Source organism: Panthera leo, chromosome C1, assembly GCF_018350215.1.
Source record: "Panthera leo isolate Ple1 chromosome C1, P.leo_Ple1_pat1.1, whole genome shotgun sequence".
NCBI lineage: Eukaryota > Metazoa > Chordata > Mammalia > Carnivora > Felidae > Panthera > Panthera leo.
This window is the reverse complement of record NC_056686.1, coordinates 161,969,003-161,982,070: the sequence shown is the minus strand read 5'-3', so window position 1 is coordinate 161,982,070 and position 13,068 is coordinate 161,969,003. Positions and strand designations below refer to the sequence as shown.

Genomic DNA, 13,068 nt, shown 5'->3' with positions numbered 1-13,068 from the left:
TACCTTGGTTCTTTCCCCCCTGCTGCTCCAGTACCTGGCGTCGTGCCTGGCCACAGTACATTCTTAGTAAATGTTGGCTCGATGAGAGAATGGTAGATCAATGCTGAATATTTTAATGGTTCCAGGAGAAAAAAATATCTGTTCTAGATGTAAGCAGGGATCTTAAGAATAGAGTAACACTCACATGTGAGTTTTTGCCTTTGTCTGTAAAACAGCTTATTCTCACTTGGTGTCATGAAGATAAAACAATTTAGAACAATAACGGTTTCGTTTTCAAATATATTCTCATACTATTTTTCCTTCTATTTTTTCACTCTCATAACAATGGTTTGTTGCTTCCATAGGTTATCAGCCCATTCTAAAGAAATGGCTTATGGGTCAAGACCACGGGTCCAGACAACTAGATTCTAGTTCGAACTCAAATATGTTTCCCAGGTCACTTCATCTCTCTGAGCTTTGGTTACTTTATTTATAAACTGAAACAGTTTGCTCAGTGACCTCTAAAGTACTTGCCATTTCTAAAATTCTAAAGTATTTTATGGCTTCGAGGGCTTGAGGTGGGGACTGTTGCCCATAGGCTCTTTTGCTCCTGTTTGTAAGTGACCCATCTGCACTTTTCTTAGGAACGTAGGGTTTAAATGTAGGCTCTGTTACGGCCCACTGAAGAAACCAAATTAAGATAAAGATTTTCTAAAACTGTAATATTCGGTGTTGGCGAGAGTATGGTGAATGGGGCATTCATTCTTTCATGAGGCCAGAGGGAGTATAAGTCTTCCCCGTGGACCATTTGCACTGCGTATCAAGAGTTTAAATTGTTCAAACTCTTTGATCCAATACTTCTTTTTCTATTGCATAAACCTAACTGAACACAAGAATTTGTGTATAAGGATGTTGATATTAGCACACTTATAAAAGCAAAGTAAGAAATAAAGTAAATGACCAGCCATAGGAGAATGTTCAATAAATTGGTGTCGAAATTCCATGCAGTCATTAAAAAATCATGTTTTCAAAGAGTATTTAGCGGTAGGAAAGGCTAACAGAACCTGGATTCAAAACTGCGTATTTATCATCTTCATTTTGAAACATTTTATATGTATCAAGACCAGAAGGAAATATTCCAAAAAGTTAATGTGTACTTCTAGTAGGATTATACGTAATTTCTCTCCTTTAAATTTGAGTTCAGCATTTCCCACAATAGACTGGTGCTGGTGTAATACTGTTACAAAACGGTCGTTTAAAACGGGTTAAAGACCTGTCAGGTGCAAAGCAGCGTGCTGGTGCTGTCGGTTTGGAAAGATGAGAAGAGTGACACCTGGTGTCTGAGAGCACCGTCTTGCAAGTACCGTAGACATAAATAAATACCCACTTGGCGGGAATGGGGATTGATGCCGTGAACAAGTTGCCAGCAGTGAAATATGATCGGACAGAGGAGGAGGCCATGGTTCGTATTTCTCAGGCACCTTCAGGCTCTGGGGGACACTGCAGCGCCGCCTATAGGTCAGCCAGTGTGCGCATGGGTGTTGCCATCCCCTTGGCCTGACTGACACAGAATCCTGGGAAGACCTTCCAAGAAGCCATCTTTGCCGTGTCTGTTTCTATTTTGGTGATATTTAAGATGTTCTTTTGAGGCGTTATTTTAACGATGAGCTCAGGATACAATATATCATTATTCAAAAATAGGACACAGTGTGTTTACAAAGACAGTATGTCCCGTAGATTCTGCAGAAGGTCGTAGAAGTATGACTATACAGTATAATTACTGGAAGCTCTTTCTGGCGTGGCGGTGTGTGCAGACCGAGTCTTTCCCTACTTAGTAGAGGTTCCTGAGAGCTGGAACGGGGCGGATTCTTCGTCAGCTTCCAGAGCTCAGTAGTAGTTCCTGGCACACAGTAAGCATTAAGTAGTTCTTGAATTAATAAATGTATGCTTACGTTACTAAGATTCATAATGAGCGGAGCCAAGAAAAATGCTAGTTGTGAGGCAATAGGGAGCAAGAAATAGACCCCCTGTCAGGCCTCCTTAATAGGGGAGCTTTATTGTAAGGATGGGCAATAAAGAACACAGGATACTCAGGACTACCCCACAGGGAGGCACACGCTGGATGGGCTCTGGAACCCTGCCATTTGAGTTCAAATTGTGTCTGGGCCACTTATGAGCTGTGTAGCCTTGGTCAAGTTACTTAGCTTCTCTGTGCTTCAGTGCCATCATCAGCATCATCATCATCATCATCATCATCAAGAGTCATTGTGAAAATTGAATGAATGAATACTTGTAAAATTCCTAAAATGATCCTTAGCACATGGTAAGGGCACAATAAATGCTAGCTATTATTGTTACCGTTAGCTTCGCTACTGTTAGAGTTATTAAAGACTACAGTACAGTTTAGGTACCTGAAAAATCACGATGTGCCCTCAGTCCCAGGAGACGGATCATCTCCTCTCTTATGTCCACCAGTTAACTGGCTATTCCTGTCTCCTCTCATTTCTCTGGTATGACTGACTGCCTACCTGTCCCCATGATTCCCAGTTCATACTTCTGAGACGAGGAGGAAACAGACTGCCTTGTTCGAGCAGAGCAGGCTTTTTCACACCCGGCCATCTCACAGCGTGCTCTCCAGCAGGAAGACTTGGGCTGGGGTCCTGCCCTCATCCAGTTGGCCTTGACTGGGGTGGGGTCAGCTGCATCTGATCTCAGCAGGGGTATGTGGGCACAAAGGAAGCCCTTGTAACCGTGAATTTTAAATTATTCAGCAAAGAGGGCTTGAAGAATAAAGAAAGGGTAGAAAAACAAAACGGAAAAGCAGCTTAACCCTTTGGAGAGACAAGATGACTTTTGGCATTTTCCACCTGGCACACTGATTCGTTTTCTAAGGCCCGTTTGTTACTGTTCAGATCCATAAAGGAAATTGTGTGACTAAGAACTGTGGAGATGAGGTGAAACCTCAGAGGCCTTCACCGAATCTCTGCCTTTGTGGGCCATGACCTTCCCACCTCTGTGGCGTTCACATTGCAGCTTGTCTACGTCGTGATGCCTTACTCAATTCCCTTTGTGCCACGGACCGGCCAAGAAACCACAGTGTGGTGTGTAAACTACACATGGAAATGCCGATGGGCCTTGTGATTAGCTCCATAGCTAAAGGATACCTTTGGGGAAAGCTCACAGGGAGGACATTAATGTCCAAGTTTCACGTTCTCCTAGACCATACTCGTCTCGCTGTCACTGCCATGGATCTGCATCTTTTCACCCCTCCTCGCATCCTCAAGGTGATCAGGACAATGCCATTTCATTTCCTGGAACAATACTAATAATAGTTAACATTCATTGTGCCATTACTGTGTGCTAAGGATCATTCTGGGCACTTTTATTTTCACTTTAAGACCACCCTAGAAGTTGAGTTGAGTCAAGCCTGGTAGAAATGGCTGTTTGCTCCAATGCCTGTGTAGCTCTGCGTGAAACACACAGCAGGACACAGGTAGATGAACCTTTGGGTGGGGATGGGGGGTTAGTCCGCACTCACAGACTATGCAAGATCATTTCTGGGCCACCTCTCTTTTTTGTAGATGCCTATGATTTGGTATTTCTTTGGGCCAGAAAATAGCACTGGAAACACTGAACAGAAAGCATTCTATCCCTTATTACCCAATGTGTTTTTTCCAGAGCATCCCAAAAGGTTATGTTGGGTTTTATGAGCTGCAGAGGATTGCTGACTGGTGCACCACCTAGAAAGACAAATGGCAAAAACTGCAGAGCTTGGAGCTGCCCTTGTAAGTCAGCTACTGAGCTGAGACAAAATCTCTGCTTCCTGTGCCCAGCTTGAATATTATGGCCAGCACTGGAAGAAGGAAAAGCATCATTTAAAACATTTTAATTGTCACCACATGTGATCTGGGTACTGAATGTTTTGAACTGAAAATCTCACTACCCAACTGAAAGTCAACAACACACACTTCTGATACTAAAGGTCGTCACTCTTTCCTGTCTTCCCTTCACAAAACTGGAAATCAAATAAAATAACTAGGTCTTCTGCTGTGAGGTGCATTTCCTCGAGTGATCAAAACCAAAGGGCTTTTGGGCATCCTGACCCAATTAGCAACAAAGATGTCAAAATAGCAGTACAAAACAGGACTGAGAAAACAGTTTTAGCCTTCTGCTGATACCTACCTCTAGTGACCTTCTCAAATAAGGTTATTTGAAAATAAAATAAGGATCATTTTAAGATTTTGGTAGCAACCATTGCCTATTCTTTCAGAAAAGTAGCTGTTTTTACAGAAAGCTCCAAGTGGTTTTTAAAACCAAACAGAATGTGATCTTTGTCGATGATGTGTTCACTTCATTTGAAGAGTATTGTTAAATGCCCGGGAGTTGAAAATTCAGTATTGGTCATCTTTTAAAGATTGTAGATGGATTTCAGCCCACGATGTACACAGGAAACAACTGTTTTAGATGCCCTGCTCCTCTCTTAGCTCTGTAAAGACACACTGGAAGGAAAACCCATGGAAAGGCTCCAGTGATGGAGAGACCATGTGTGAGAGGCTCAGAATTAGCTTCTGATCTCCCAGTGGCTTCAGGAAGGAACATCAGACTTACCATTCCGGCCAAGGTCCAGGGCGCCCCTCCCTGTCTCAAGGAGAGAACAGTGTGAAGAAGCCCTCTTATATACACGTCATTCTGTGTCTGAAGCATTGTGGGGCGGGATATATTCTGTTATTCCATCCTGACCCCAGGATGGATAACCCTGCCCTTTCATCCCTTTGGCACAAAACAGAATCACTAGATAATCGCCACCCTTCAGTTTTCCGGTGTGTGTGTGTAGCTACAGCCAAGGTAAACTGGTCTATCATGTTTCTTTTGAGTTGAAATTAGCTGAGCTGTTTGTTTCCTCTGAGCCATATACAGATGCTTTTTGAACTATCTTTGTGTTTGAGGGATTTTTTTTTCATGGTATCAGCACACCACTTCCTCCAGGTCATTACTTTGAAACAGTTTTGCAGAAGGAGCTATCCCTGCTGGCCAGCAGCCTAAGCAAGCAAAGCAGTGATGGAGGGATGGCCGCAGACCTTTACAGTACATTTCATGTTTGTGCATGACTTCATGAAATGACTTCTCATCCACTCATCTTGGCAGATAGGGTGGTGGGCTGGCATCTGAGCTTGCCAGCCAGAAACTGCACTTTGTCAATATCGGGCACTGGCTCCCCCGTTTGAATGATTCTCAAAGTTTAGGCTAAAATAATGTCCTCAGATGACCCTTTGCGACTCTCTCTTTCTGAGAATTCCATGGAACTCTTTTTTGAATGTGGATTTCTACTTAATCTTTGGTACTTTCAGATGATACCTTTTGGAAAATGCAAGTTTGAGTAAAACCACTCTTAACTTTCCTTTTATTATACTTTAAATATTTTTATTAATGAACGACCTTTGAATGTCAATACACAAACATATACAGTGCTTTTACTAATATGTTTTATAAATATTATTCCCTTTTCCATAGATTCATAAGTTTCTTTTATCATGAAGATAATAATAGTTTATAGTATCTCAAGGGTAAATCCTAAACCTTTAAGTACTTTACTTTTGTATTTATGTTAAGGAAAATAGAATGAGAGATTTAAAATATATAATCTTATTGGGGCGCCTGGGTGGCTCAGTCAGTTAGGTGTCCGACTTCAGCTCAGGTCATAATCTCACCATTCATGAGTTTGAGCCCCGCATCAGGCTCTGTGCTGACAGCTCGGAGCCTGGAGCCTGCTTTGGATTCTATGTGTCCCTCTCTCTCTCTCTCTCTCTGCCCCTCCCATGCTTATACTCCGTGTCTCTCACTGTCTCTCAAAATTAAGTAAACATTTAAACAATTAAAATATCTAACTTTGTTAAGTTCATAGTGATTTTTAATATTCCCAGACTTATGCATTACAAAACTGATTTCACTTTTATTAAATTCTGAACTTATATTTTTAAGAGTGCTTTTGCGGGGAGTAGCAGGGGTGGGAGGAGTTACACTTAAGGAAAATAATTTCTGAGGTGACCTAGTCCTTTCATGGACTTTATTTTTGTAAAAACCCAAAATTCTAGCAGCGCGGTAATGTGTACCGGTTACTTTCCTGAGTAACGTTGTGTACAATACAGTCATATTATAATTTAAATCTTTTTTAAAAGCTGCATTTTAAGTAAAAAAAAATTTGCAAGATTGTATTTTTATTTTTAATTTTTTTAACATTTATTTATTTTTGAGAGAGACAGAGACAGAATGAGCGTAGGTTAGGGGCAGAGAGAGAGGGAGACACAGAATCTGAAGCAGGTTCCAGGCTCTGAGCTGTCAGCACAGAACCCGAAGTGGGGCTCAAACTTACAAACTGAACTGTGAGATCCTGAGCCAAAGTCGGACACTCAACCGACTGAGCCACCCAGGCACTCCAATGTTTATTTATTTTTGAGAGAGAGAGAGAAAGAGAGAGAAAGCACGAGCAGGGGAGGGTCAGAGAGAGAGGGAGACACAGAATCTGAAACAGGCTCCAGGCTCTGAACTGTCAGCACAGAGCCCGACACGGGGCTCGAACTCACGAAGCACGAGGTCATGACCTGAGCCAAAGTCAGAGGCACAACCAACTGAGCCACCCAGGAGCCCCTCAAGATTTTATTGTTAAGTAACGTCTATACCCAAATTGGGGCTCAAACACACAACCCCAGGATCAAGAGGTGCATGTTCCACCGACCGAGCCAGCCAGGTACCCCTTCAAGTCAGCATTTTTGAAACGGAGGATATACACGTCACCAACAGTAATCTTTAACGACTCCAGAGTAGAACATGTACTGCTCTTGTTCTCCATTGCTTAACCTTTTGTGTGTTGCTTATGCCTGTAAAGATTTTGAGATGCTTCATCTTTTTGTATCTCTCAGTATTATTTAGAAGCTCATCTATATTTTCAAGATATGAGGGGGGAACAAAGCCAAAGAAGGAACCCTTATCTCGGTGGTGTGCAGTTAGAGGTTGAAGGGAATTCAGCGGACACTGCTAGGGAAGAATGCTAAAAATGGGCCTCCACAGAGGATTTTGTATGAGGCAGGAAGGAGTTTCAGAGGAGTAGAAAGGTGTGTGTACAGAAGCCATTGTACTTTGGAAAATGAACTTTCACACCGGTCATCTTTCATATTGGTTCTCCGTGAGCTCCCTGCCGACGAGAGCTGGATACTCAGAGCACGTTCGGTGTGGTGTTCAGTTCTGCTGCAGCTTCAGTTGACTCTTGGCACGGCTGTCTTTCGCGTCACAGTGCCATCCTCATCTTGTGGTGACCGAACTTGGGCATAATGATAGGTATCGTGGTTTTGTTTTCTTACTTGCTCAGAGAGAAATCAGACCTTGCCTCAAAGCCTGTTTTCTTTCAGTTCACTATGCACCTGCTCCGAAAACATTCTCAGACCATTGCTGTTCTCTCTGTTTGCTCCTTAACCGCGAGAATAAAGCAGCCTGGAAAATCAGCGCTGTTTTCTACTCCCCAGGTGGGTGAGACCACCCCCAAAGGGCTTTGGGGCATCTTCTTAGTGCCCTAGAAGAGAAGTCCTGTTCTCTGCCTTGGAGGGTTTTGAGACTAGTGGCTTCCTATCCTCCTCCTGGGAGGGATGGCGACAAGCCTACTGAGAGGCAATGAGCCCATCCGGGTGAATGAAAACAAAGCAGTGAGCATAAAATCTATTTACTAATCCCTATTTCTCTTTAAATTTTAGGAGAAACAGTATTTTTAGGAAGTTGCTGGGGCATTTTTTTTCTGAATTTGTGTTCCTTGAATCTAGCGATGTTTGGAAATGCACAAAAATGCGGCAGCACTGGTGAATGAGAATGACCAGCACAAATCAGGTGGATCAACACCAGCTTTTTGAAATGGTCCTGAGGGGATTTGAAACCTAGCTGTAGAATGATATAAAACAGAGTTACTGGAATTACTGGTACCCAACTTTTCTCAACTGTCAAATAGGGTAAATTCTTCATTCTCACATTGCATTGAATTATCCCTCTGTGAACAGAAAGAGCCACTTTTCCTGCTCTGTTTCCTCCTTTATGAAGCAGCACGAACCATGGAGACACTTAGCTCACTTAGTAATAGTCATGATAGCTGACACTGTTGAGTGTTTAGTATGCTCCAGGCACTTTCCCCCAGAGTGGCTGCCTTTCTCACTTAGGTGCATCAAACACCTTCTGAGTGGAACTTTAGGAAATTGGCAAGGAGAGGAAGAGGGAACTGTAGGAAATGGGCAAGAGCCTTTGACTTGGGAAGACCCAGTGGAAAGGAGGCCAGAGGATGGCATGCCAGCCCAGGTCCTCGGGTGAATCATCAGGTACCGAAGTGTGGTTACTTTGAATGATCTATGCTCAGAAGTGGTTTTGGTCACCAAGTTTTTAATCATTAAAGAAAAAAATTCTGAATTAGATTTCTAAGTGTTTATTTATTTTGAGAAAGAGAGAGAGAATGCAAGCAAGCAGGGGAGGGGCAGAGAGAGAGGGAGGGAGAGAATCACAAGCAGGCTCCACATCATCAGTGCAGAGCCTGATGCGGGGCCCAAGCCCATGAACCGAGAGACCATGACCTGAGCCGAAACTGAGAGTCAGACGCTTAACAGACTGAGCCACCCAGGCGTCCCTCTAAATTAGATTTGACTTCTTCCGAAATATTTGTTTAATGGCTGGTGAAGACAGTGAAGATAAAGGAAGCTTTGGAGACTCATTGGGTCAGCCCACATCGCTCCTTAGTTCCTGGGAACTTTTGTCTTGTGAAGATGGAATGAGGTGACTCAGGGTCATAATGACTGTTTTCTGTACTCGGACTTTAGAGCTTCGCACACGGATGCATGTGTGTAACAATAAGCAAGCATTCCTACTTCTGCCTTTGAGGTAGATGTGTCACAGTGAGATGGGCCCAGACTTCCTGCACCCTCCTCCCGACTTAAGACGGAGACATTTCTGGAAATGGTGAAAATTCTCACAGGCCACACAAAATTAGCCACTGTCGCCATCTCAGAAAATTCTTACGAAAGCGTATATCTGTCGGCAATAGAGGCCGTCCTTAATTTATGAAATTTGCTTTATTGGTGTACAGAAAGGGTCACTGTTTACCCATCCAGTCCTTCAAAGGTTAGGACATTTTATTTTGTCTATGGAAAGTCATGGAACTTTTAAGTAATCTTTAGGTTCAAAAATGGAAGAAATAAGGAAAAGAATAAAACCTTGTGATTAAAAAATCCGGATAACAGACAATTAATGGAGGAATATATGCTAATAATGGAGAAGACAAGAAATATATGAAACACTGCCAGCCTCACTAATAAAAGAAATGAAAATCAAAACTGTCCATACATATAATTTTCATCTATCAAATTGGTAAAGATTTTTACAAGTGCTAATAATAGAACATGTTGAAAAGAAATGAAGGCACCCAGGGGGGTGCCTGGGTGGCTCAGTGGGTTAAGCATCTGACTTCAGCTCAGGTCATGATCTCATGGTTTGTGGGTTTGAGCCCCGCTTTGGGCTCTGGGCTGACACCTCAGAGCCTGGAGCCTGTTTCGGATTCTCGGTCTCCCTGTCTCTCTGGCCCTTCCCTGCTTGTGCACGCTCTCTCTCTCTCTCTCTCTCTCTGTCTCTCAAAAATAAAATAAAAACATAAAAAAAATTTTTTTAAGAAAAGAAATGAAGTAGGTACTAATGGGAGAAGAAATGCTACCGCTGTGAGAAAACAGTTTAACAATATGTATCAAGATCATTAAAAGAGAAACCTTTGTATCTTCCATTCCAGTAATTGTACTGTAACACATGTATCCTGAGAAAATAATCTGAAATGACTACAAATATTTAGTCTGTTAACCTGGTAGGATTTGTAACAGCGAAATTGGATGCAATTTAAATGTTTAACAATGAAAATTAGCTACACAGGTAATAGACCACACATAAAATGAAATATTCAACTATTAAAATTGCATTAGGAGAATATTTAATAATATGAGCAAATGTGAAAAGAGGATATAAAACTACATATATACAGTAGGATCCCATTTTATTATTTTTTTTATTTGAGAGAGAGAGAGAATGTGAGTGGGAGAGAGGAGCTGAGGGAGAGAGAGAGAGAGAGAGAGAGAGAGAGAGAGAGAGAGAATCTCAAATAGGCTCATGCTCAGTATGGAGCCCAATCTGGAGCTCAATCCCATGAGCCTGAGATCATGACCTGAGCTGAAATCAAGGGTCAGATATTCGACCGATTGAGCCACTGAGGCACCCCAGTATGATCCCATTTTAGACACACACACACACACACACACACACACACACACAGGAAAAAAAGACTGGAAGCAAATTCCAAAATGTTAACTGGTTTCTTTGAGTACTATGGGTCATTTAAAAATTTATTTATATTTTCTAAACATTTCCATGTATGAATTTTTAATAAGGAAAAAGATATATTAAGTGAAGGAAGGAAACTATAAAAGGTAAGAGAAACTTAAGGAAATTACCCCCAGACAGTGTGATTCTGCCATAGGATCTCACTACAGCCCTATATATTCTTTTTTTTTTAATTTGAGAGAAAGAATGATGGGGGGGAGGAGCAGAGAGAGAGAGAGAGAGAGAGAGAGAGAGAGAGAGTCAGTCTCAAGCAGGCTCCACTCTAGGCTCAATCCCACAACCCTGAGATCATGACCCGACATCAACCAACTGAGCCATGCAGGTGCCTCTGTATTCTTTTGTCTCAACAAAACACCCACTAATTCAACGTCATTTGGGTGAACAGCTCCTCTTTCTTTCAAAACAACATGTTTCTTCCTTCCATGTTGGTGAGATCATCTTATCGTGGGGAAGGGACAGAAGCCACTCAGGGTCCTGAGTGGGGAAACTGCAGGGCAGCCTAGTGGCAGGGGGTAGAAGCTGAGGCCGGAGTGCACCAGAGTAATGAAGCCCTCACCCCTCCATCATCTCTGAGGCCTTTCTTTTGAAGACTTGGAAATGAAGTCTGGTTAGTCACGCTATGAATTAAGTAGACGTTTGTGGGCTGGCCAGGCAGGATGCCCTCAAGTATGATTGTATGGAAATGGTTCTCAAACCAAAATGCCTACCCCCACCTAAGGACTTCAGAGCACTGTGCACTTAAATTGGAGTGGGCCAGAATTAGGCCTCCTTCAGGAGGTCAGCTTCGTGAGGCTACTCTGTGTAAGGTGAGCCGGGCTGAAACGAACACCTGGGCTGCACGATTCAGGGGATAAATTCGTTTTCCTTCCACCGTGTCATCAGCTCAGATACGAATGTGAACTCCACGTGCGTGGAGAGCTTTGTCTGTTTGATCGCTCTCGTGTCACCGGCAGCCCTTGTCACGTGATGGGTAGAAGGTCTCTGTTGGATGACTGCTGTGCATCGGAGCCCTAGCGATGGCCCTGCTCACCAGGTAGCCATGCAGGCAGGGACACACACGTAGTGTAAGCAGATAAAAGGATCATAGAAAATATTTTTTATTTCTAGAAAGCAATTCCCTGTTTCGTGTCTCTTTTTGGCTGAGAAGACTGGCTGAGATGTTGCGTGTGGGGCCAGGTCAAGGGTAGGAAAGGCGGTGATGGCACAGGGTCAAGTTGGAGAAGCTAATCTGAAGGAAGACAGCCCCAGGGCTAGAGAGGGGCCGCGCTCAGCCTGGCAGGGGCTGTTGGCAGAGGTGGAGGTTATGCTAGCAGGCTGTTCTTGACCTTAGCCACAGTCCCCAGGCAGCTACTTATTTGCCTTGCCTAAAACACAACTGCCTCCTAGGAGCCAAGAGTAACAAGCAGCCTGGGCTCGGGGCGGGGGGGGGGGGGGGGGGGGGTGGTGGCTGTTTGTTTGTTTTATTTTATTTTTTATTTTTTTAACGGTGGTCGGGATGAGGCAGGGAGAGGCCATGGAGATATTTTTTTTTTCTTTTTTAACTCCGCCCATTTATCTTCCTGAGGGTGTCCTACAAAAATATAAACCACATGTAGTTCTTATACCTCAAATCTTTGTGGTTTGTTATTCCCAAACTAGTCATTACTTATTTATCTTGTTTTTTCTTTCATTGAAAAATAATTGACGTGCAATCTTGTAACTGTTTCAGGTGCACTAGTCAATATTTAAATGTAGTTGTGGAGTTGCTTTTTACATAAACTGCCAACTGATCAATCATACTGTCAGAATGGTCCTGAAGCAGAATAAAATGGTCCAAGGCTGAGTTAAGCAGTTCCATGAGGCAGGAGAAGGAGTCATGTGGTCAGCACTGAGCAAAGGGAACGAAACAAAACAAAAGCAAAACGTGTGCACGCACACACCCCTTGCGATCATGCCCTTTCCTGATCCTATGGCCCCTGCACCCATATTTGGAGTTGAGAGAACTACGTGCATGCACTTGGTCCCATAGGAATCACTTTCCATTGTCTTTCCCATGTCCTGGTAGGGTAGCCATCCCACCAGAGACAACCTGGACGTGTTTTCCCAACAGTCTGTTTTCCCAGGCATTTGGAGAATCCAGAGCAGCCAAATGGGAGGCAGAAAGTTCTTGGAGTAGCAGAATCCCCCCGGGAATCTGGGGTCACTGAAGTAGAATAAATTCTGTTTCAGCCAAGCCACTGAGAGAAGCAGAGTCAGCTAAGAAACAGGAGAAGGAAGCACCGTGCGTCTGTGACCTGTTTGGAAATAAGTGCACAATTCCCTCCCTGGACTGTAGGTGAGCGGCTGTGGTCCCCGTGGCCCCTTTCTCTCCCTCCTGGGCTAGATGAGCAGAACCATCAAACTGCATCCCTGACTATAAGCCCAGGAACAGTGGCCCTCAGCCTTGTCTGACTCTGCACCCACTCCACTATTTTCCAGTGCCGACTTCACGACCTTCAGTGAAACTGCATCAGTGAAATAATCTGACCTGACAGATAATTTCCTCCAAAATCTATATTATCTTTACCTGCAATTAAAACGAGAACTAGGGGCGCCTGGGTGGCTTAGTCAGTGAAGCGTCTGACTCTCAACTGCAGCTCAGTTGTCATCTCACGGTTTGTGAGTTCAGGCCCCGAGCGGGGCTTCATGCTGGTGCCGCAGTCAGTT

The 13,068-nt window shown here is 43.5% G+C and overlaps 1 protein-coding gene and 1 long non-coding RNA gene across 14 annotated transcripts in view; one reads left to right on the top strand and one right to left on the bottom strand.

The window, feature by feature from the left end:
• The window catches only part of LOC122226267, a 131,198-nt gene that overhangs the window by 13,841 nt on the left and 104,289 nt on the right, over positions 1-13,068 (bottom strand). The window lies entirely within an intron of this gene.
• The window catches only part of WIPF1 (WAS/WASL interacting protein family member 1), a 123,011-nt gene that overhangs the window by 58,046 nt on the left and 51,897 nt on the right, over positions 1-13,068 (top strand). For 2 of the 5 annotated variants that reach the window (XM_042949176.1, XM_042949175.1), the window contains exon 2: positions 12,592-12,697. The exons of the other annotated variants lie outside the window; for them this stretch is intronic. The gene's annotated coding sequence lies outside the window, so the exon portion shown is untranslated. The remainder of the gene's footprint in view (positions 1-12,591; positions 12,698-13,068) is intronic. 5 annotated transcript variants of the gene reach the window in all.